This window comes from Rhipicephalus microplus, chromosome 7 (assembly GCF_043290135.1).
Source record: "Rhipicephalus microplus isolate Deutch F79 chromosome 7, USDA_Rmic, whole genome shotgun sequence".
NCBI classification, from domain to species: Eukaryota; Metazoa; Arthropoda; class Arachnida; order Ixodida; family Ixodidae; genus Rhipicephalus; species Rhipicephalus microplus.
This window is the reverse complement of record NC_134706.1, coordinates 105,741,878-105,763,554: the sequence shown is the minus strand read 5'-3', so window position 1 is coordinate 105,763,554 and position 21,677 is coordinate 105,741,878.

Here is a 21,677-nt window from a genome sequence, read left to right as displayed (position 1 = left end):
GTTATACTTGTGTTGAGACATGCGCCACTCTTTTTACAGAAGTGATTGTAGGAATCGTCTCACCTTGGGAAGAAGAGAAAACGAAACAATAGCCCATTGAAAAGAAAGCACCGAGCATTTGTCAGCTGAACCTGGACTGATGTTCTTGAGAAAGAACGTGGCCTGCGTTGCCCAGTAGTGTTGTGCTTATTAGTGTGCAGATACCGCGAACAAGTTCGTGACCAATGCAGTCCTAAACGCAGTCCAAAGCACGCGTGCAAAATGAGAGCCGCTGCGCGCTCATTGCGCCCTCTTGCTTCTAATGCTTGAAACACGATAGTTCCCCCTATAAATGCCCGCCAACACTGGTAGGTGGTAGAGATAAATACTGTTGTTTGCTCCATGCTCATAAGTTGTTTAGTTAGCGAAAATTCCTGTTGAAGGAACCCTAATGGCAAATGAATACGTTGAACTTTAATTTCAGTAACTGATGATTTTTTTCAGCTCCTCTTCACAGTTTGCAACAAAACGATTTCGTTTCAGTTACCTTGCACTTCAATGAACTTTTTTTCAGGGAGCTTTCAAGGTTTGATTGACGCTAATACCGATAAATTTTTATGTAGATTTCGGGCCTCGTCTCACATGAGATGGCTACGTATATGCGAGTGGCTTCGGTGTGCAAAAATGCGGCACGGTGCGAAGGTCTTCAACTTGTTTGGCAGTGCCACTGTCACTAGAATACGAGAAAGACCAAAAATAAAGTGGCAACATAGCTCGAAACATAGCGCTCGTGTCTTTCGTGTCCTTCTTGTCTCTGTGTCGTTGTATTATTCTCGCGCTATGACTATCATCGGAACATCCTCGAAACAGCACTCATAGGCGTACTATAGGTTGATTTGGTAATGCCGCATCACCTTCTATGCTTAAAAGACGAGCTGTCATCGCGATATGACGCTGTTCAGAAAATGTGTTAATGTGAACATTGTTGCGAATCAATCGGCAAAGAAGTTCTGTCAGACCACCATACGTGGCAGTGGTATAGTGTTTGGCACCAACGACTCGTACGAAAATGACGGCAAGGAACTACTTGTCACTTAGCTTTCAGGAGTGAAGCACCTAATGTTTGTTCATTAACGTCCGGGGTGTACTATACGGGAAGGTACGTGGATGCTCACGAGAGCCACAAAAAAGAAAACTTTAGAAATTAACTAATATCCCTTAGATTTGTGGCAGAACAATACAAAACACGTGGAAGCAGAAACTTTTTATACTAGTCGGCGACTTTGACGAACATAATTGGTACCTTACGACCTACCTTTGTCGTTTACTTTACCTGTATGCTGTCCTGGTATATAGAAATTCGTTGCTAAAGTTGAAACGTCTGTGGATATATGAATCTAAAAGAAGTTTTCACAATACACAAAGCAATCACCATTGTGACAGAACAATATCAACAGCTTTACACTAGTCGGCGACTTCAATGCAGAAGTATGCCTTTTGGGGGCGAGCATTGATTTCGACTATTTCTCGCTTTGTCACTACACTGGAAATATATCGGGAAAATGTTGATCACTGCAAGGTTACTCAGCCCTACAATATCCGCTGTTCCATCCAATCGCCTAATTAACTTCAGGGAGATGCATTGATTGATTGATATGTGGGGTTTAACGTCCAAAGCCACCATATGATTATGAGAGACGCCGTAGTGGAGGGCTACGGAAATTTCGACCAACTGGGGTTCGTTAACGTGCACCCAAATCTAAGCACTCGGGCCTACAACATATCCGCCTCCATCGGAAATGCAGCTTCCGCAGCCGTGATTTGATCCCGTGATCTTCGGATCAGCAGCCGAGCACCTTAGCCACTAGACCACCGCGGCGGGGCAGTTCTGAGAGATGCAAAAGAAGCTGTCGTTTGTCTGCACTAAGACCTTGTGACAGATGAGAAATCATTCTTATATGGCACCAAAATGTCCAGCTGTTGCACCGCAAAATCGTAAAAAACGTGCTTCCTTTTATTGGCTTCAATCAACTGCATATGCCAAAAAATTCGCTTTTCTAATAATTATAAAAATAGTGTACCTGCTGCCGGAATCGCTTGGTCATGACGTCGAAAAGACTGATCTAATGTATTACACAAACACTGCAAAAATAGTAAAAAGTGATTACTATGTCGTTGTTTTTACCCGGTTTATGTGGATTGCTGCTCGGCAGTCACAAATTAATTTTAAATGTCTTAAAATTGTATTTCTTAGATAAGCAGTGTACATGTCGAGGTTTGTTTTGACATGCAGCTTCAATACTTATGCGAAAGAAACAAAAGTGACGAGGCAGAAACAAGGGATCCTTGAAGTAGAGTTTTGTTTTGAAGGTAAAAAAACGCTCAAATAATTTTAGCGCCAAAAATTAAGCTTCTCTTTACGCTCCACTTATTTTGTACACAGTACAGCACATTTAGAAGACACCGTTTGCTCATAAATAAAGAAATATTGATTTTAGCAAAAGTGCGCAGCCACGCGTGGAAATAATTGGATCACCAGAGCATAATACGAGGGCCATACTTTTTATTCGAAGGTGCGGACCTCAGGCTACACCAAAAGCAAATAAATATTGAGATAATACAGTAACAATATCAGGACTTAGCCTTTTATTGTCTGGACCTCTGCACTAACCTTCCAGAACAATGCACGTAATATGTTGTATTTATAGAAGTTATCAGGTAGCTCTCACGAAACACAGAAAACTTCACAGTTTGTAACTTGAAAGTTATGAACATTATGCTCATTCTAGCAACTTTTTTTCAAATGCTACTCACTCGTTAAGCTTACCACCAGTGAAGATTATTATTTAGAGATAGCTAAATGGGTTATTATTTAAAATTGACTTTTTATACAGTTGCCTTGCACGTATGATGTAACTTTTGCTGAACTACGTCTTGCAACAAAGTAATTGCAGGTCACACGAAGCCACATAAAGCTGGAAGGATCAACGTCAGCCAAACCAACGTGCCGACCACCATTCCCATAGTAGCTGTAGCTATCACCAATAAAAGCACCAGAACCACTGGTTGTGTGCTAGCGTGAAGCTTTACATAAGGGTAAATATTTTGAGAACTGTCTATTCGGAACATACAATGAAGGATATAGTGAATCTTATTTGCTCACTTGTATACCTAAAGTTTGGTTCAGTGGTTGGCTTGTTTGATCTCGATCATTAGACGCTGACACTGCACTCATATTTTCTTTACAATTGCATTAGCACTAGAGGAGGCACCAATGTGGTCGTTTACTTATGCTGTTTTACTCATACCTCGCATAGCTGATTATTGTGCGCTGCGAGTGGCCATTCATATAACTGAAAAGCGTTAGAATCATAATAAAGGTCACCGTGAGGTGTAAATAGGTAGATCTCTTCAAAGTGTGTTCAATTTCGACACCTTTTCGGCACCGGGAACCGGTCATCAATATAACTCCCATGAAGCAGTGGTAGTAATATAACCCCATGGTTTAAGTGTTTTCACCTGCTGTTCACAGAAAACAAGGAAGTGTATTCTGCCAGACTAGGCAGACACGGAACAGTTTCGTTTTTTTGTTCGGACCACTCTCCTTTTCAAGCCACACTTTGTGGCCTCTGACACACTGAATAGACTTTTTCACTCAAGGCTCCTCTGGGCGCCGCCATTGTCGTCTCTAGGCTGTTGTTAGTTCGCATGACCCCGCAAAATATGCACTGCCGAGGCTGTCACGTTGGCTTTTGTACTCTCATACAACAGACCAGAAATGAGGAAATCCCCCTCTTCACAATAAAGGTCCGTACTCAGAGTGGTTAAGAAAGAATCAGAGCGCTTATGTGTTTAGAAGCAGTGAGAGTGTTTAGGAACAAACATTTCGCCAGAAATTCAACGGCACCGACTTTTGCTCCCTTTCTACGCAGTCATTAACCTCAGCGACTGAATCACGTTCTGAAGTGATGCTAAATCATGGGCGATGGTATGGAGGTGTCATTATTTCCGGAATAATTCTGAAAACTCGCAGAAGGGAGGATCAATTTTTGGCGCCACAGTTCTCACGATCATGCCATTTTATGATCGCAGCACGACAATATTTCGCATCTTCTTTCACTCCGCCTTGAGCTCATTCGAAATTACAAACAAGAACAAATATTCAATGTAGGAACATGAAAACAGAATAACGTTGGTGAAGGAACAGTATTATTAACGGGAACGGCAACTATAGATTCTAAAGCAGGACACTTTGTCCGTTTCAGTATATCTTGAATGTCGGCCTCATGAACAGACTGGCCTCGAATGAAGAGCTATCTTTTCAAATTCAGCACGTTTTCAATAACGTGCATTATCTTGTAGTACTAAGTATGCTTTTATATTGCAGATTTTTATATGTAAATGCTATTGATTCTCGAGCATGTGGTCTACTGAACTTTCGTGTTTAAATAGAACACCTTATTGCATTTTTTTATTCTAACTCCTTCATTAGCAATTTTCAGCATGGCTTCCGAAAAACAGTTTTATGCGGAACACAGTTGCTGTGCTTCACTAACGACTTCTCCATTAACGGAGATGTTGAGTTTGATACTGACTGCATACCCCTAGACTTCGCGAAAGATTTCGACTCCTTTTCACATTAACTACTCATTTTCAAACTTATTCAGCTAAACAGCGACCCAAACGTACTCACATAGATTAAGGAATTCTTCTCTAGCCGCAGCCAGTACGTGACAGCTAATCATTTTTGTTCACCTTATTCCTCAGTAACATCTGGTGTACCGCAAGGGTCTGTTTTAGGGCCAATGATTTTTTTTAAATTTACAATAATGATCTTCCTTTTGTGTTTCGTCCTCTACTCTCCGACTCTTGGCACACGACTGTGCCCTCTACCAGAAAATAACCAGCCATGTGGATCATCTTAACCTTCAACGTGACCTAGTGTCACAAGTCTCGTTAATTCGGGAGGCGATCGCCGGGGTAATTCCAAGGACCGAAGTATCAGCCCCCCGAACTGCACCACGAAAGCGTGGACAATTTAGAAGTGGTCCTATTTGGCGCGCCAGCGGACGCCGGCTGTGGCCCAAAGAACAAGTCAGATCCGAGAGTTGATAAACAAAACAAAATTATATTCTCAATTATGGCCGATAAAAACGATACACAAGCATGCACACTGAACAATAGTTGAATAAAATATGTCACCAACCAAACAATGTACTACACAGTGCAATCAGCCGCACTCGAAACAACGGACACGGACAACAATACGCACTACATTGCTGTCGCATGCATCGAACAACCAAGACATTTAAAGACTAAAGAGTTAGAAAACTTATTCAGTCCAAAGTTCTTGGAACAAAAGTCTGGATGATACTTTTCCGAGAATCACTCACTCAAAGTCCAGCATTGTTGTCGTTCCGCTGCCCCCGAAGTTTCTCTTCCTGGAAACCTCGCGTCTTCAATCGGCCACTCTCCCAGCTTCAACCTTCTTCGCCGGAATCACGTCGGCTTCCCACACGCACCTGTTGCCACGCGTCTTCGCTCACTAGTGGTAGACACAAACTTTCGCCTGTAGCTCGAGTCTTCACCCCTCAGGTGAAAATCCTCTTCTTCTCCTGCTTTGTAACTAAGGACAAAACCTTCACCGACAGACGCGGTGGAATAACCCCACGCGCACTGGCGCTAACTTCGTTTTTCTCCTCTTTTCCCATCTCGGCTGCTCGATTAAATACCTTCTGCGCGAGATTCCAGAAAGTTCTCATCATTTCGTCGGCGCGATGTGCAGCGAAGGCTGGGGGAAAGGCGAGACGGTACGAGGGATATCCGCGACGGATTACGCAACCCCGCATCAGCGCGCCCCTTTCCATCGAGAAATTTCCAGGGCTTGCTCGGCCGGCGATGCGAGGAGGGTCGACGGCAAACCTACGCTACCGAGGGGAGGGGGTCGCGCGCCCGGGGAGTCTTTGGATGCTGGTTTTCTTTTTTTATACTTACCTCTCAGCGCTTCGTCGCGAGAATTCGGCGGCGCGCCCTTTTTTGAGCGCTCCTTTTGTGACACTGCCCCCCACTTTAAGAATATTATCTCATAATAATAAAAACCACACAAACGAGCGCGAACAGTCCCCACACTCTCAGTGACTGTAACACAGTCCGTCGCTCATCACACGTCCCATTCACAATATATCACTCAATACAATTGTACATTGTAATTCAATCTCACAACACATGAAATATAGCCACAGGTACACGACTACAACACCTCCTCACATATTCCAAACAATACAAATGTACAAAGTTCTGTCTTTACAACAATTATACAATACGATACATCACATCACCGTAACAAACATTTTGACTCGCTCGACATACAGTTGTGACACAGGATAACAAGAACATTAACACAACATATGGCACTAAGCCGTGCCAAACACAATCCGATTCCACCTCAGCACCTATCCTGTGTACCTTGAGCGGCGCTTGCGCCCTTTCTTGCGATGGTTCGCTCGACCTCTTCTTGTTTTTCCTCGTTCTTTTTCGGTGAGCACTTTCCAACGAGGGTATCTGAGGCGGCGTCTAAGCCATCGTTGTCACTTCCGACACCATTAACGGGCCATAACGTTCAACGGGTCCTGTCCGGTTATTCACCCGCTTGTTCATGTCCTGACATTGGGCCTGGCTGGCCGACACCGTCACCTTTACACTGTCGGTCAGTTGAGGTCGTGCCGACGTAAGTCCAACTGCCCAGCACGTGAACTCATTCAACACGATCACCTTCTCATTCACTGTCTCTTGCACTGCGGCTTCACCTTGGGCTCGAGTGAGATCCGTCACGGGATGCTCCTTCACTGTATCTCGCGGTCGCTGGGTTGGCGAGGGCTCTATCTAATGGTCTTCTCCCAATCGTTCAGAATCATTCGGCCCTCGCGCCCCGTCGATGTTTCCGATGACGAGGTTGTACAGGGGGGTCGTCATGCATAGAGCAGTAACCTTTTCACTGAAGTACGGGGTTCGAACCTCAATCTTTGCTTCGGGAAGCACCCGAACCTTACTGTCAATTAGGCAAACTGGTTTCGTTTTGCTTGTTACCTCACTTTACCGTACCAAATTTCTCCGCACGATAACAGTGAAGCTGCCGGTATCTTTTACCACCATAACCTTCTTGCCCGCAACTTTTCCAGGCAGCGTTGGCATTCTCTTCGTAACACCGGTTGGCTGTTTTGTCATTGCAGCACCCACAATAGGAAGTTTCTCTCCATTTTTCAACTCTAAAAATCCGTCGGTGACGGCTTCACCATCGGATTTCGGTGCTGCTAGCACACAGGATACCTGGTGAGTTTGACTCACTCCGTTACGACATGCGTCTGCTTTGTGCCCAGTCTGACCACATTTGAAACATTTTACAGCCGTAGGGCTCGTGAAGTCAGTTCAACAGTTGTTAGCGTGGTGACCCACTCAATTACACAGAAAACATCGCGGAATGCTCTCCGGTGCACGCTTGTTTTCTTCGGGAGCCGATTTCTTCGAATCTTCAGGACATTTCTTCTTGACCTTGGCCAAAATAATTCCACCTTGTGCTTCCAAGAGTTCATCAGCCAACCCAAGCATGCCTTCTAGTGACTCAGCCTTCCTCTCTTTCAAGTACAGCGACAGGCTTGGGTGGCAACTAGTAAGAAATTGCTCTCTAATAAGGAGCTCTCTAAGCTCTTCGTACTCCTGCGCTCTCCCTGAAAAATCAATCCATCTGTCGAAAAAATGGCAAAGTCGGTGGCATACTGCGTAGCCATCTCACCATCAGCTGCCTTTCCTGTCCGAAATCTGTCCAGGAATCCTTCCACAGTAAATCTAAATCGCTTCAGCAAAGCAGCTTTCACCTTTGCATAGTTGGCTGCATCTGTCGGCGTCAGCCTACCGTACACACTGAGCACTTCGCCACTCAAGCAAGTACTCAAAGCAGTTGCACATTGATGTTCCGGCCAGTTTTGGCTCCTTGAAATCGTCTCAAATCTGTGAACTTACGTGTCAAGGTCATCCTTCCTTTCATCAAACGCTACGAGCAGCTCACTTGGGTTCAAGAGGAAGCCATGATCTTCCCGTTCGCTGCTTTCAATTCTAGCTTGGGCCGGAGTTTCACTTCAGTTTTGCAAACGGAGCCGCACGAGTTCCATCTCGTGCTGTCGCTGCCGTTTCCTTTCAGTCATCTCCGCTTCTCTTTCTTCTTTCAGCTGTCGCTCTATTGCTTCTCTTTTTTCTCTCGCCCTTTCAGCTGCCAACTTTTCTCTCTCCAGCTACAACTTCAATTATGCTCTCTTTCTTCTTTCAGCTGTCGCTCCTTTGCCTCTCTTTTTTCTTTCACCATTTCAGCGGCCAGCCTTTCTCTCTCCAACTCAGCTGCTTTTTCTTCCTTGGCCCTCTCAGCTGCGAACCTCTCTTTTTTCAACTCAGCCGCTTTTCTTCCTTGGCTCTTTCAGCTGCCAACCTCTTTCTCTCCAACTCAGCTTCTTTTTCCGCTTTGGCTCTTTCGACTGCAAACCTTTTTTTTTCAGCTCAGCTGCCTTTCTTCTTCGGCCCTCTCTTTTTCTTCTCTTTCCTTCTAGGTGACCTACTTCCGTAGTTCGGCGCCAGAAAGACCCATCTTTTCTCCAAGAGCGACTAGCTTTTCGAGCTCCATTGTGTCTCGCAACTAAAACCTTGCCACGTGCACAAAATATCTGCCAAAATCAATCTATCGGAACACTCTCCTGCGCTCGTTAACGAGAATACTGAGCAACACACAAAATCGTTCCGATAGCAGTATCAACAACTCAAGGCTCTTTCTCACTACATTGGACACACTGTGCCCCAAAAAGGTCCTGTCGCGGACGCCAGATTAATTGTCACAAGTTTCGTTAATTCGGGAGGCGATCCCCTTGCTAATTCGAAGGGCCGAAGTATCGGCCCCCGAACCACGCCACGAAAGCGTGGACAATTTAGAAGTCGTCCTATTTGGCGCACCAGCGGACGCCGGCTGGGGCCCAAAGAACAAGTCAGAGCCAAGAGTTGATAAACAAAACAAAATTATATTCTCAATTATGGCAGATCAAAACATTACACAGGTAGGCACACTCAACAATATTTGAATAAAATATGTCACCAACCAAACAATGTTCTACACAGTACAATCAGCCACACTTGAAACAACAGACACGGACAACAATATGCACTACAATGCTGTCGCATGCATCGAACAACCAAGACATTTAAAGACTAAAGAGTTAGTAAACTTATTCAGTCCAAAGTTCTTGGAACAAAAGGCTGGATAATACTCTTTCGAGAATCACTCACTCAAAGTCCAGCGTTGTTGTCGTTCCGCTGCCCCAAAATTTTCTCTTCAAGGAAACCTCGCGTCTTCCATTGGCCAGTCTCCAAGCTTCAACCTTCTTCGCCGGAAATACGTCGGCTTTCCACAGGCAGCTGTTGCCACGCGTCTTCCCTCGCTAGCGGTAGACACACACTTTTTCCTGTAGCTCGAGTCTTCACCCCTCCGGTGAAAATCCTCTTCTTCTCCTGCTTTGTAACTAAGGACAAAACCTTCACCGACAGACGCAGCAAAATAACCCCACGCGCACTGGCGCTAACTTCCTTTTTCTCCTCCTTTCCCATCTCGGCTGCTCGATTAAATACCTTCCGCACAAGATTCCAGAAAATTCTCATGATTTCGTCGGCGCGATGCGCAGCGAAGGCTGGGGGAAAGGCGAGACGGTATGAGGGCCGTCCGCGACGGATGACGCACCCCTGCATCAGCACGCCCCTTTCCATCGAGAAATTTCCAGGGCTTGCTCGGCCGGCGATGCGAGGAGGTTCGACGGCGAACCTACGCTACCGACGGGAGGAAGTCGCGCGCCCGGGGAGTCTTTGGATGCTGGTTTTCTTTTTTTATCCTTGACCTCTCAGCGCTTTGTCGCGAGAATTTGGCGGCGCGCCCTTTTTTGAGCGCTCGTTTTTTGACACCTAGATAGCATATTCACATGGTGTAACGCGTGGGTAATGACATTTATTATATTGAAATGTTCGAGTATGCAAGTTTCACGTCACACTACTACCCACTATCTGCGTACTGATCCCTTCAATGACATTCCAATACCATCTGTGCACACCTCGAAATATCCTGGTGTTCACATATCTTCTAATCTTTCCTGCTGGAATCAACACACGGAATATGTGATTAACAAGGCTACTTGAATGCTTGGTTATCTGCACCGCAACTTTCACTCTCTTTGATTGTCACTTAAATCAACAGTGTATAAAACATTGTTCAGATCCAAATTAGAGTATGCATGCGCCATATGGGCCTCAGCTCATGCCATTATCACACAATCTCTAGACGCCACTCAGAATCTTGCAGCACGTTTCATCTTATCGAATTATTCACGTCATTTCAGTGTCACATTCATGAAGAGCACCCTAAACTTGACTGATCTTTTATTGTGCCACAAATGGCCTTAACTTAGCCTTTTTCACAAAATGTATCATTGTAACAACCATTTGAAGAACACCCTCTTTCATGCACCTCGATTCTTCTCACCAAGGACCGACCATAGCATTAAGGTGGGCTTACGCTCCTGTCGCACGAGGCTGTATGACGATTCATTTGTTCCATGGACAAGCCCCACCTGAAACCACGTTCTCGTCTCCATCACCTGTATAACGAACCTAAAGGATTTCAAGCACGCTGTGCGTGACGCCTTGTAAACGTTTCTTTTTTGTGTTTTTGTTTGTTTCTCTTTTTATTTTTTCTTTACACTGCACTAAGGATTGTTTACATCATTTCTTTCTGTAGCGCCTTCGGGCCTTGAAAGTACATTTAATAAGTAAATAAATAGTAATTGATGTTGTGCTTGTGCAGTATAAGTCTGTGTTGACAGGTAGCGACTACTGACCAGGCACAAAAGCTTGTGCCTATGTCAACTGCGTAGTTATAAGCAGCGAAAAACCTCGCCAAAACACAATCCCTAATTCAGAAAACAAAAAAGACCCGATGGGTGTCATTTCACAAAGCTATACCAGAAAAAGTAGCTGTCAGCTAGATTCACCAAAATGGTCAAGCAAAGTGGTTCTGCCTAAACAAGTGAATTCAAATGGCTGTCTGAACCCCTCGTCTTGCGGGAAATCAGGTATAGGGTTAGTTTTAAAGTACTGTTCTCCCCTCTTTCTCTGCAATCTCTGTAGTGGTTTCCGAATCCGCCTGCTTCATTATGGTGTGGGTAGAAAGCACTGTATTCTTTTTCTAACTGAGTTCCTAAAAATGTCGTTTTCTTTCAAGGAACCAGTAATGTGGGCATCAAGCAAGTGCGTTGTTGAAAGCCGTAAGGGATCTTTCCGCCGAGGGCGAATGTGAATGAGGGAGGCATTGCGCATCTAGAGCAATCGCTGTGCTCGAGGCAACTGGCCAACCTTTGATGCGCCTAAAACGTTTGCGTCTCCTTTACTCAGTGAAAACGACACGGGCACCAGTGATATAAGCATTTCCTTTTGATTTTGCTTTGCTTTCCTAGATACTTGACAAGTACCCACTTTTGTTGAATTGGCCGAGAATGCGACGTAGAGACTGGTAAATGTTATTTTAGGTAAGCTAGGAAGTTTAAAACAAAAAATTTAAAAATGAATTTGCAATAGTACGTAAAATTGTCAATTTACCTACAAGTAATATGCTTTAGAGTCTGTATTCTAAATTGCGGTAATAACCTGACGGGAATAAATATGAAAACTTCAGTTGTAACTTAACGAAATGACGAACAATTTTATAGACCAGAATAAAGTGGTACTAGTAGAGCATTTATAATAAAATTACACACGGCATCAAAGGCATCCTTGTGGCAGTACCAAAGCCTAAAACACCGAAGCTTAAAATACTTTCCTCCGATAAGCTCAAGCCTATTTTTGTAAAAGAAGTAATTACAAGTCGAGTTTGATACAAAACTTTTTTGCACGTGACAAAAAGTGATGTGCAATATTGTTCAGTTCTCCGCAGAATTGGCAGAGGGGTGATATTGTCAGACCAGCCCTGTACAAGTAAAAGTTTATTGGGGGGACGCGACATCGAAATCTGGTGATCATCACTTCTGATTGTCGAGAATGGCTCTACTGCGATTTCTATGGATATTTTGGGTGATTATATTCCGGCCACGTGGTTATTGCGTCCTGCCTATCTGTGTGAATAGCTGATCTTCTAAACCTGATTGCGGTGAAGTATTCTACCAAAGGTAGAACCTGGATAATTGGGACATCTAGCGATCAGCGGGCTAAGGCGTAGACCATTTCCTTTAACGTTAACCCAGAGTGACCTGGTATCGATACTAATTTGAGGTATACTTCAGCTGAGACGGATCTGAAGATCGTAACGTCGTGCTGGCACGAAACGTATGAGAAGTTGTAAGAACTGTGCATACCGAAAGCGAATCAGTAAATAACATTGCTACGTTCTCATATTTTGTTGTTTTCTACATTAACTACAGTTGCATCGTTTTCTTTATTGCAGCTGAGGTACATATCAGGAAATTCCCCACTGTCGGACAATGCCACTCTCAGCGGCACACAATCTTGGCACACGAGATCAAAATAAAAAGTAGCAGTTTCGCTAAGCGAGTGTGAGCCAGTTCTTAAGACGTGAAGGGCTGTTGCAAGGGACGCGCCATGTCTTTGAACTGCCCAACGTCCTCTAATGAACTCGGTTTCTGACAGATCTACTTGCAAATTTTGTGAATGTATTCCTTGAAATTTTTCAATTGTGTGTTATTATTTTGTAAGAAAATCGCACGCTTCGCATCAGCACTGAGATTTGTATTTACTCTTGTCCCCTTTCAGTATAATAGAAAGTAAAACGCTAGCCTAAAGGTTTTTTTCATGGACAAACACCATGCAGTCTAAATTGCAACGACAACTAATACTTTCACACAGAATTTGGCTTTATGATCATTCCATCATATTTTCGCTACTTATACATGAAGACACAAGCCTTGCTTTTCAGGTTTATCAGATGTAAAAGACTCATACAATGAAAGGCAACGTCGTGCAGGGCACTGAGTAAGTTCGCTCATATCTATATTTTAGAAGCCAGTAAAAGTCTGCAGTAATATGGTCTCACAATGATTCTCACGATAATTTCTCACGATGCTCTTTCATTTCGGTATGGTTCTGACACTCGGTGGCGTGGCGATGGCTTCACTGAAACTGTGGTGCTACTTGCAAGCAATGTTTCTGCACGAGAAACCAATCGCTCTTCTGCTGCGACTGTATAGTCAAACTGTACTGAACAAGGTTATAGCAATCGAGTGCTCTACCTTAACACGAAATGAAGTAAACATGAACTTGAAAGGCGGGATACAGAAACACATACACAAGAAGAAGGCGGAACACACAGAAGAACGCTGGACTTTCAACTGTGCTTATTTCAACTACAAAGGCGCACAAGGCTCGTGACAGAAGCGCATTTCGTCACTTCCAGGAACCATGACTTTTGAAGATTGTGAATGCAAAGTTTCATGAAACATTCCCCGCAGCTCTCTCATGAAAAAACAATTGAACATATGTATATTACTATGAATGTTGCCCACCACACAGACACATAAGGACCACTGTAACTGGTTTTGATGAACCTAGAGATAGTGAGCTAAGTTTGCGGCCATCTTAACTTAAAGGGAGGAGAGAATGAGTCATCAATGCAGAGCATAATGGCTATAGACACACATGCAGTCTGAGGTCTGTTTTTTGCTTGCATGGAGCTATATCGTCCGAGCTCATCTGGTTTTGTGATTTACATAATACTTGCATACAAGGTGGCCAAGTCAGCGTAGATGAGTAAGGAGCGAAATTGATGGCATCATTAGTTTAGGTAATAATGTTATTTCTTTCTCTCTTCAAAGTTGTAGGCAAAGTGAACAAACGCGATGTTACAAGCAATGTTTTGATTAATAAAGAGCAAATATATTTTTCAATCAAGAAAAGTACCAAATGCAAGAGAAATATTTTGCCTGTTGCTGACATTTCACGCGAGAAGCCGGATTCTGCAAATGCATAAGAAGTAATTTCGTGTTAAGTGCACCCAAAATTTTTAATAAATTACAAAGATATGATTTTTAAGTAACTATGATACAACAATATGTAGGCTATCTGCCCCTCGAGTGTGCCAAAAATGATTTGTATGTAATGGTATTAGGAGCAAGTTCTCTTTTTTTATAGAACCATTCGCTCTGAAGAATGTAATGGGTCCATGGCCAACAGCGGGTCTGCAGACTAGAGCGCTCGTAGCAATCAAATATCTGCTCTTACAATTGAGTAGTTTCTGATAACATTAAGGGACACTTGAACATTTAGCATTTACTTGACAGGCCTAACATTATTATTAAGAATAGTAAAGTGTAGTGCTTATATGTGAGTGTACGTGTAATTGATTGTCTTAGTGCGTTTTCTGTGTATTTCAAGCCATACAATATATGGTTGAGAAAAAACTGAACCTATTTTACATAATTTACCCTGTGCTTGACTGCTTATAACTTACGGTTATGCACTTATTGCATGCAACTGTATATCATATTCTGCATTTTTATTTTTTATTGAATATATTGTGTGCTAAACGAGAAGTGGCTGAGGCTACAGTAAATGCACCATGATCTCCTAATTATCATTTCAGTATGTAAAAAAACTGCGTGAGAACAATAAAATTTCTCCGCGTTTTTCTTGAGGTATGAGACCAAAGCTGATTGCAATATTTAGTTGGAAAGGAACGATTCACTTTGTATGGGTTGCACACTTTCTTCATGTTCACGAGCGAACACCTACTTTTTGTCTAGAGAGCCCGCCCTGTTCTTGGGCATTTGAAACATGTGCACAGCGTGACTCTACATGGCGGGCCACGCCAGCAGTAAGCTAGCCACCCCATGATTTGGCTTATTAGGCGTAAATTTCATCATCATCATCTTCAGCCTGACTACGTCCACTGGAGGATAAAGGCCTTTCCCATGTTCCACCAGCTAACCCGGTAAGGGCGTCAATTTATCCCTCCTTATATACGATCATGCCGCACTTTCGGAGCTTCGGTGAAATGCAGGCCGCGGAGAGGACATGCGTGGACAGAGGCCAACGTGAGAGAAGAAGCTTGAAAAAATTGTCAGTCGTTAGGCTGGCTTGCTACATTTACTGAAAACGTTGACAATAATAGATATAGAATGCTCTAAAACGTTCCTCATCACTCTGTATCATCACTCTGTTCCTCATCACTACGTGCATTTACAGAGATAGTTGAGCGTTTATTGTACATTGTTTCAGCAGCAGCAACAAATTGCAAAGTCATGTTTGGAGCGACAGTCAGCTGAAAACTTGATCAAATCCCGGCTGTGGCGGCTGCATTTTCGATGGAGGCGGAAAAGTTGTTGGCCCGTGTGCTCCGATTTAAGTGCACGTTAAAGAACTCCAGGTGGTCGAAATTTCCGGAGCCCTTCACTACAGCATCTCTCATATTCATATGGCGGTTTTCGGACGTAATACCCCCCACATCAATCAAGTCAGCTAAAAACTTGCAGCGTACACCTCAAGCAGAAAGCACGAACGAAATTAACATACACAGTACGAGCACCGACTAGCAACTGTCAAAGCTTGACGCTTAAAGTGCGCTGTTCAAAAAGAAATAAAGACTCACGAACCGAGCCCACAAGTATACACCTAACAAACGCGAATATTCACAATAATTCCTGCATAATGTGTCAGCAGTGTGCTCCCTTCGTAAACGCGGCCGTGGCAGCGTACGAAGGCACCTTAGTCTTCTCTCGTATTGCGGTTCTGAAAAGCATGTGTGCTCCTAGAAGAGGCCACGTTCCGGGGGGGTGTTGCATCGTGGAGAGAATGACCTTTAGGGTGCGCCCAACGCTAGCTTCCGGTGCCATTTCGCCACTGAAAACAAAAAAGTGCTAAAGATGTGAAGCTCTGAGGAGTGCCAAACGCTGTGTAGTGTACATAAACGGCCTGATGGTAGCGTTCCAAAGGACGTGCGCTTTGGGTGTATTGGTTAGTGCCGCGCGCTGGGAATTGTGAGGTTGCTGGTTCATTTCCGCGCGACAACTGCTTGTCTTCTGTTTTTTTTTAAATTTTTTTGGGGACCTTCGACACAAAAATTTCGGTCTGTCTATCTGTACATTTGTCTTTTGGTTCACCCTCAACGGTACTTTAAACCATACCAAACGATACCTCAAATGGCAGACCGCATTCGTAGCGCCCACCAATAATGCTCAAGTTTTAGCATTCATCCTTGTGCAATTGTCAATTCGAAAGCAATTCTTGTGCATATCTGGGGCATCTTAACAACACATCGATATTTTCTGTGTGTGACCTAATACAGGAGAAGGCACACATATGTAAATATAAAGCCCGTAGCATTTATCACGCTACGCTGACAGTGCAACACGATTCTTAAAAAGGCAAGTGTTTCCAACGCTTTTGTTAGACGACACGGTAGCGGCACTTACCCATCGCCTTGCGTTCTACACCTTATTGCCTGCAAGACGGGCACGTGTGCCTTGCACTTCGTTTTCCAAGATAAGTGCCAGATAGCGCTCGTGCCTCACGTGTGAGGTGACTCGATGCGCTTGTTCACCTCCACTGCACGCTCGGGGCAGTCTGACGCAGCTTCTCCTGAATACTATTCACAAGTTTTCTTGCGCAGAACATCTACGATACGTTTTGTTCACTCTCTGCAAGTGCACTCTCTGCAAATGACGTCTTTCAATGACATTTCCGGCGCAACATGCAATTACGCGGCCATTTTTTTGCAACTCTTTAGGCTATATTTTTCTACGTCACTCCCATGACGGAAGCACGTCAACGGAGTTGTGGCAGACCACACCGTAAAAAAAAATCCGTGCTATAAGAAGCGAAAGCCTAACCTTGGTGCAAAGTTGAAATTATCGTTGCCAGTCAGCGTCGCAGCACAGCTAACTTTGCCCTAAGTAGCCACCGGTGACAAACATGCTGCAGGGTGAATGAAATTGCCTGTGTTACTGAGAAAGTGTATAGCTGTAAACTTCGATTATGTGAGAAAGAACTAATGAATTGTACAATCATCCGGAGCTGTGTAAAAATCATATTGCAAGAAACTTTGATTGCGACGCCAGGTAGTAGGCAGACAGCCGTTACCGACACAAATGCTCGAGCAGTTCGGCGCCTACAGCTCGTGCACACGCTCGTCCTTCGCAAACAGAGATGGTGCCACTGGTCATTCACCGCCTTGCGAATTTCCCACTAAAATACCCCGGCGATGAAGATGAGCCATTCTGGTTGCTCAACAGGACGAGAGAACAGCAGGATCATAGCAGCGCTTGATGTGACTGATGTGGACCGTCTCACGACCAAGGCGGTGCTTGTCCGTGAACAGCTTGAGTGGTTCAATCGCATAGGTGACAGAAAAAGGGTGCTGTATGACGCGGTAAGGGCCAGTATACTCCGGTGCAAACTTGGGAGTCAGTCCAAAAGAGTGGAAAGGCAGTCGGAGCCACACGAGAGAACCGACGGGAAAGTGTCCTGAACAAGATCACGGTCGTGGCGATCTTTTTGGAGGGCTTGATTATCGGCTGTGAAGGACTCGCAAGCTGACGACACTCTTCGGCATGTTCGGTCATTTGAGAAATTGGGCTGAACTCGGAGGCGTCAGGATTTGTATGGCAGAATATTGTCGAGTGTTCTGCAAGGGTCACGACTATATAAAAAGAAAAAAAAATGGACAAAAGCCTGTTGTTCATTGAATCGCCGTATTGTAAGCGTAAGTCATGAAAGGAAAACGATGTCCCAATTGGAGTGGTCGGAATCAATATACACAGCAAGCATGTCTTCCAGGGTTCTATTGAAACGTTCCATAACGCCGTTTGTCTGAGGGTGGTAGGCTGCTGATGTGCGGTGTACCTTACGGCATGAATGTAGGAGCGGTTGCATGACTTCAGACAAAAAATACGTGACCTCTGTCATTCAGGAGCTCCCATGGTGCACCATGACGAAGAACTAACTGATGCAAGATGAAGGTCGCAACATCACGAGCACCAGCCGGAGGTAGCGTTGCTGTTTCGGCGTACCTTGTCAGATGGTCGGCAGCCACAATCAATCAACGATTACCACCAACAGAGCACGGTAGCGGGGCGTATAGATTTATCCCAACACGGTCACATGGGCGTGCAGGACTTGGTAAAGGCTGCAGTAGACCGGACGAATAAGGAAATGTCTTGCGCTGCTGACACAAGCAACTTGAGTGAATTCGTTTGCGTACAAACGTGTTAATACCCCGCAAGTTATAACGTTGGCTGATCCGCTCATACGTCTTTAGTGAACTGGCGTGTGCGGGTTGAGATTCAGCATGAAAATATTCCCAGATATCAGACCGCATATGACTAGGTATGACAAGCAGCCATTTACGACCCACCACTTGATAGTTTCGACGGTACAGCAGGCTATCCCGTATGGCAAAATGCCTTGCTTGACAGCGAAGAGCACACGAGTAACCAGAAGTTGATGCGTCAGAAAGCATATTCAAGAGCGAGACAATTCAGGGGTCCTTTCGCTGTTCCGATGGAATGTCTGTGACGCTGACGACAGAGAAGGGAAGGTCAATGGCTCATATTTCCGTATCAAACTTTATGGGTGATCGTAAAAGCGCATCTCGCGTCAGAGTGCTTTCGCCCCGATTGGTAGACGACGCGTATGCCGAATTCCTGGAGCCATAGTGCCTAACGTTCAAGGCCGATGCCACTTGCATCCGGGTGTACTTCGGTCGGCGCAGTGGGGTTGCAATGGAGCAGTACGGGTGGTAAGGTAAGGAGTTGGCGCAGTGTTGCGAAACATTCGTCACAGGCTGCTGTCCAATTCGAAAGATCTGCAGGGCCAGCAATGAGTTTGGTGAGCAGAGCGATGATGGAAGCAAAGTTCCGGACAAACCGATAAAAATAGGAACACAAGCCCACAAAGCTCCGTAGTTCCTTAACAGTAGTCGGCTTAGGAAATTACGCAACAGCACGAAGCTTGTCAGGGTTGGGAAGGATGCCGGCTTTCGAGACGACATGACCAAGTATGGTGAGTTGTTTAGCCCCAAAGTGACATTTCTTTAGGTTAAGCTGAAGCCTGGCATTTGTAAGGCACTCTAGAATCTTACGCAAACGAGTGAGATGCAAAGTGAAATCAGAGGAAAAGACCACAACCTCGTAAAGATAGCACAAGCATACGTTCCTTTCGAGACTGCGTAAAATGCTGTCCATCATTTGCTCGATGGTGGCGGGCGCATTGCAGAGTCCAAATGGCATCACGGTAAATCCATAGAGGCCATTCGGTGTGATTAAGGCCGTTTTCAGACACATCAGACTCAGCTATTGGGACCTGCCAATAACCTGAGCGAAGGTCAAGTGATGAAAAGAATTCTGTACCGTGGAGACAATCGAGAGCGTCGTCTATGCGGGGAAGAGGGTAAACATCTTTCCTAGTAATGTTGTCTTGGCGCCTGTAGTCTACTCAGTTTCAGATCGAACCATTTTTGATGAGTACAACTGTTTAATACCAAGGACAACAAGAAGGTTTAATGAGTCCACGCTGTAGCATACCGTCTACATGTTCAGCAGTTACGTGATGCTCCGCCAGTGACACGTGATAGGGGGGCTGCTGCAAAGGAGTACTCTTCCCTGTGTCAATTATGTGCACAACGGTGTTCGTTCTTCCTAACACCGCTTGGGAAAACTTAAACGAACGCCTGAATTTGTGCAACAGGGCAACAAGGTGCTCACGTTGAGCCGGGGCGAGATGGCCGTCAATGTAACGGTGAAATGCATCGCAAGACACGCTGTCCGAGGCAAGGTGAGGAACCAACGCGTTCAGCTCCATATTCGGCTTGGTGTCGAAGAAATTGGCAGGCACGATAGTACCTTTATTGATAGGCTTAATGTGGCCGAGCGTCTAGTTGCGGCGCAAACTGAGGGGGCATGATTCGGTATTGGAAATAAATATTGCGGTAGTGTCTTGACAAAGCGCAAAAATGGCGAATGGCAGCGATGAGGGGTGGCGGCTACCAAAGACGTCAGATGGCGTGAATGAAATGGCAGCGTCAGAAAGTGAAGCATAATAGGCAGGAACAAACTGGGCGCTGAAGGGAAGAAGGTCAATGTCCATCGCGATGACAAGGTTAGCCACACTAGATACTGCCGCATCAACAGAACGCGCATCACGAAACGGTAACAGCTTCACTTCCGCCCAAGCGCAGTCCCCGAAGGCGTTATGACGTGATAAAAAATTTCATCCTAGGATGACATCGTGGGAACATGAAGCCAACACGTGAAATTCAATGGTGTAAAACACGTCTCGTATTACAACTTTTGCTGTACATGCCGCAATGGGCTCAACCTGTTGGGCGCTCGCAGTGCTAAGAGAAACCGCGGCAGAAGGCATCGTAACTTTACAAAGAGGGCGACAGAGTCTCTGACTTATCACAGATATCGCTGCACCAGTATCAATGAGTGCAAGTGTTCGTACACCTTCGACGATTACATCGATAAGATTGGCGGAAGACAAGCGAGGATTTAAGCGATTAGACAACGACGCAGCTGGCGCCTCCGGAGCTGCGGCAGTTAGTTTTCCGTCTCAATGGAGGTGGGTCTTCGACGCATAGGCAATACAGAACGACGACCTGTTGAAGGGGAAGGCGAGCGGGAAATATAGAACGTCGAGAAGTGGAGGTTTGGGTGCTGGAAGCAGCTTGCACGTCCCGTTCGTGAGCTTCAGGTGGCACGTGCGGTGCGTTGTATGGAGGCCGAAACTAGTTGTCTGGGTATCTTGGTGCGTTAACTGCGAAGCGTCGATGACATAGACGTGCAACGAGGCCTGGAATTCCGCAAAAGTAACATATGTTACTTTTGCGGAAGGAGTTTCGGTGTGCTCCTGTGTAACTCGAAACGGCATGGTGGATGGTCGCACAGGTTGTGGCGTATGCAATGGCAGACGAGGTGGAAGCATTGCCGCGACGGCCGCATAAGTCAGTGGCGCAGAACAGGTGTTGGTGGCGAGGCAGATGTAGGTAATAGCAACGCCTCCGAGACCTGCTCCTGAATAGCCTGTCTGATGGTTGGTGGTAGGCGGTTTGTCGGTGCTTCGGTGGTCGACAGATACCAGAGACCCGAAAGCTGTCGTGCGACCTCTTCGCGTACATATTCTTTTATCTGATCCAGCATGGTGCTATCACCACCGACGGCCAGGGCAGCGAGAAAGTCGTCTGCTGTCGTCGACCTCCGAACTGATGCACGTTGTTTGGAATGTCTTCCAAGCTCTGGCACAAGGGGAGAAGTTCGGATACAGTACTTAGGCCCTTCACCAGCAACATTTGAAAGACATCATCGTCTATGCCTTTCAAGATATGCCTGACCTTGTCTTGTTCAGTCATGTCAGGGTGAAAGCGCTGGCATAAATTGATAGCATCTTCAATATAGCTTGTGAAGCTTTCGCCCTGTCTTTGTGCACGACCACGTAGGCGCTGTTCAGCACGCAGCTTGCGCACTGCGGGGCGATCAAACACAGCTGCCAGGATGGACTTGAAAGCGGCCCAAGTGGTAAATACAGCATGGTGGTTTGTGAACCACAGGCTGGCGACGTCTTTGAGATAAAATGGAACATACTTCAACTTCCAGGGGTCATCCCACTTGTTGGCAGCGCTC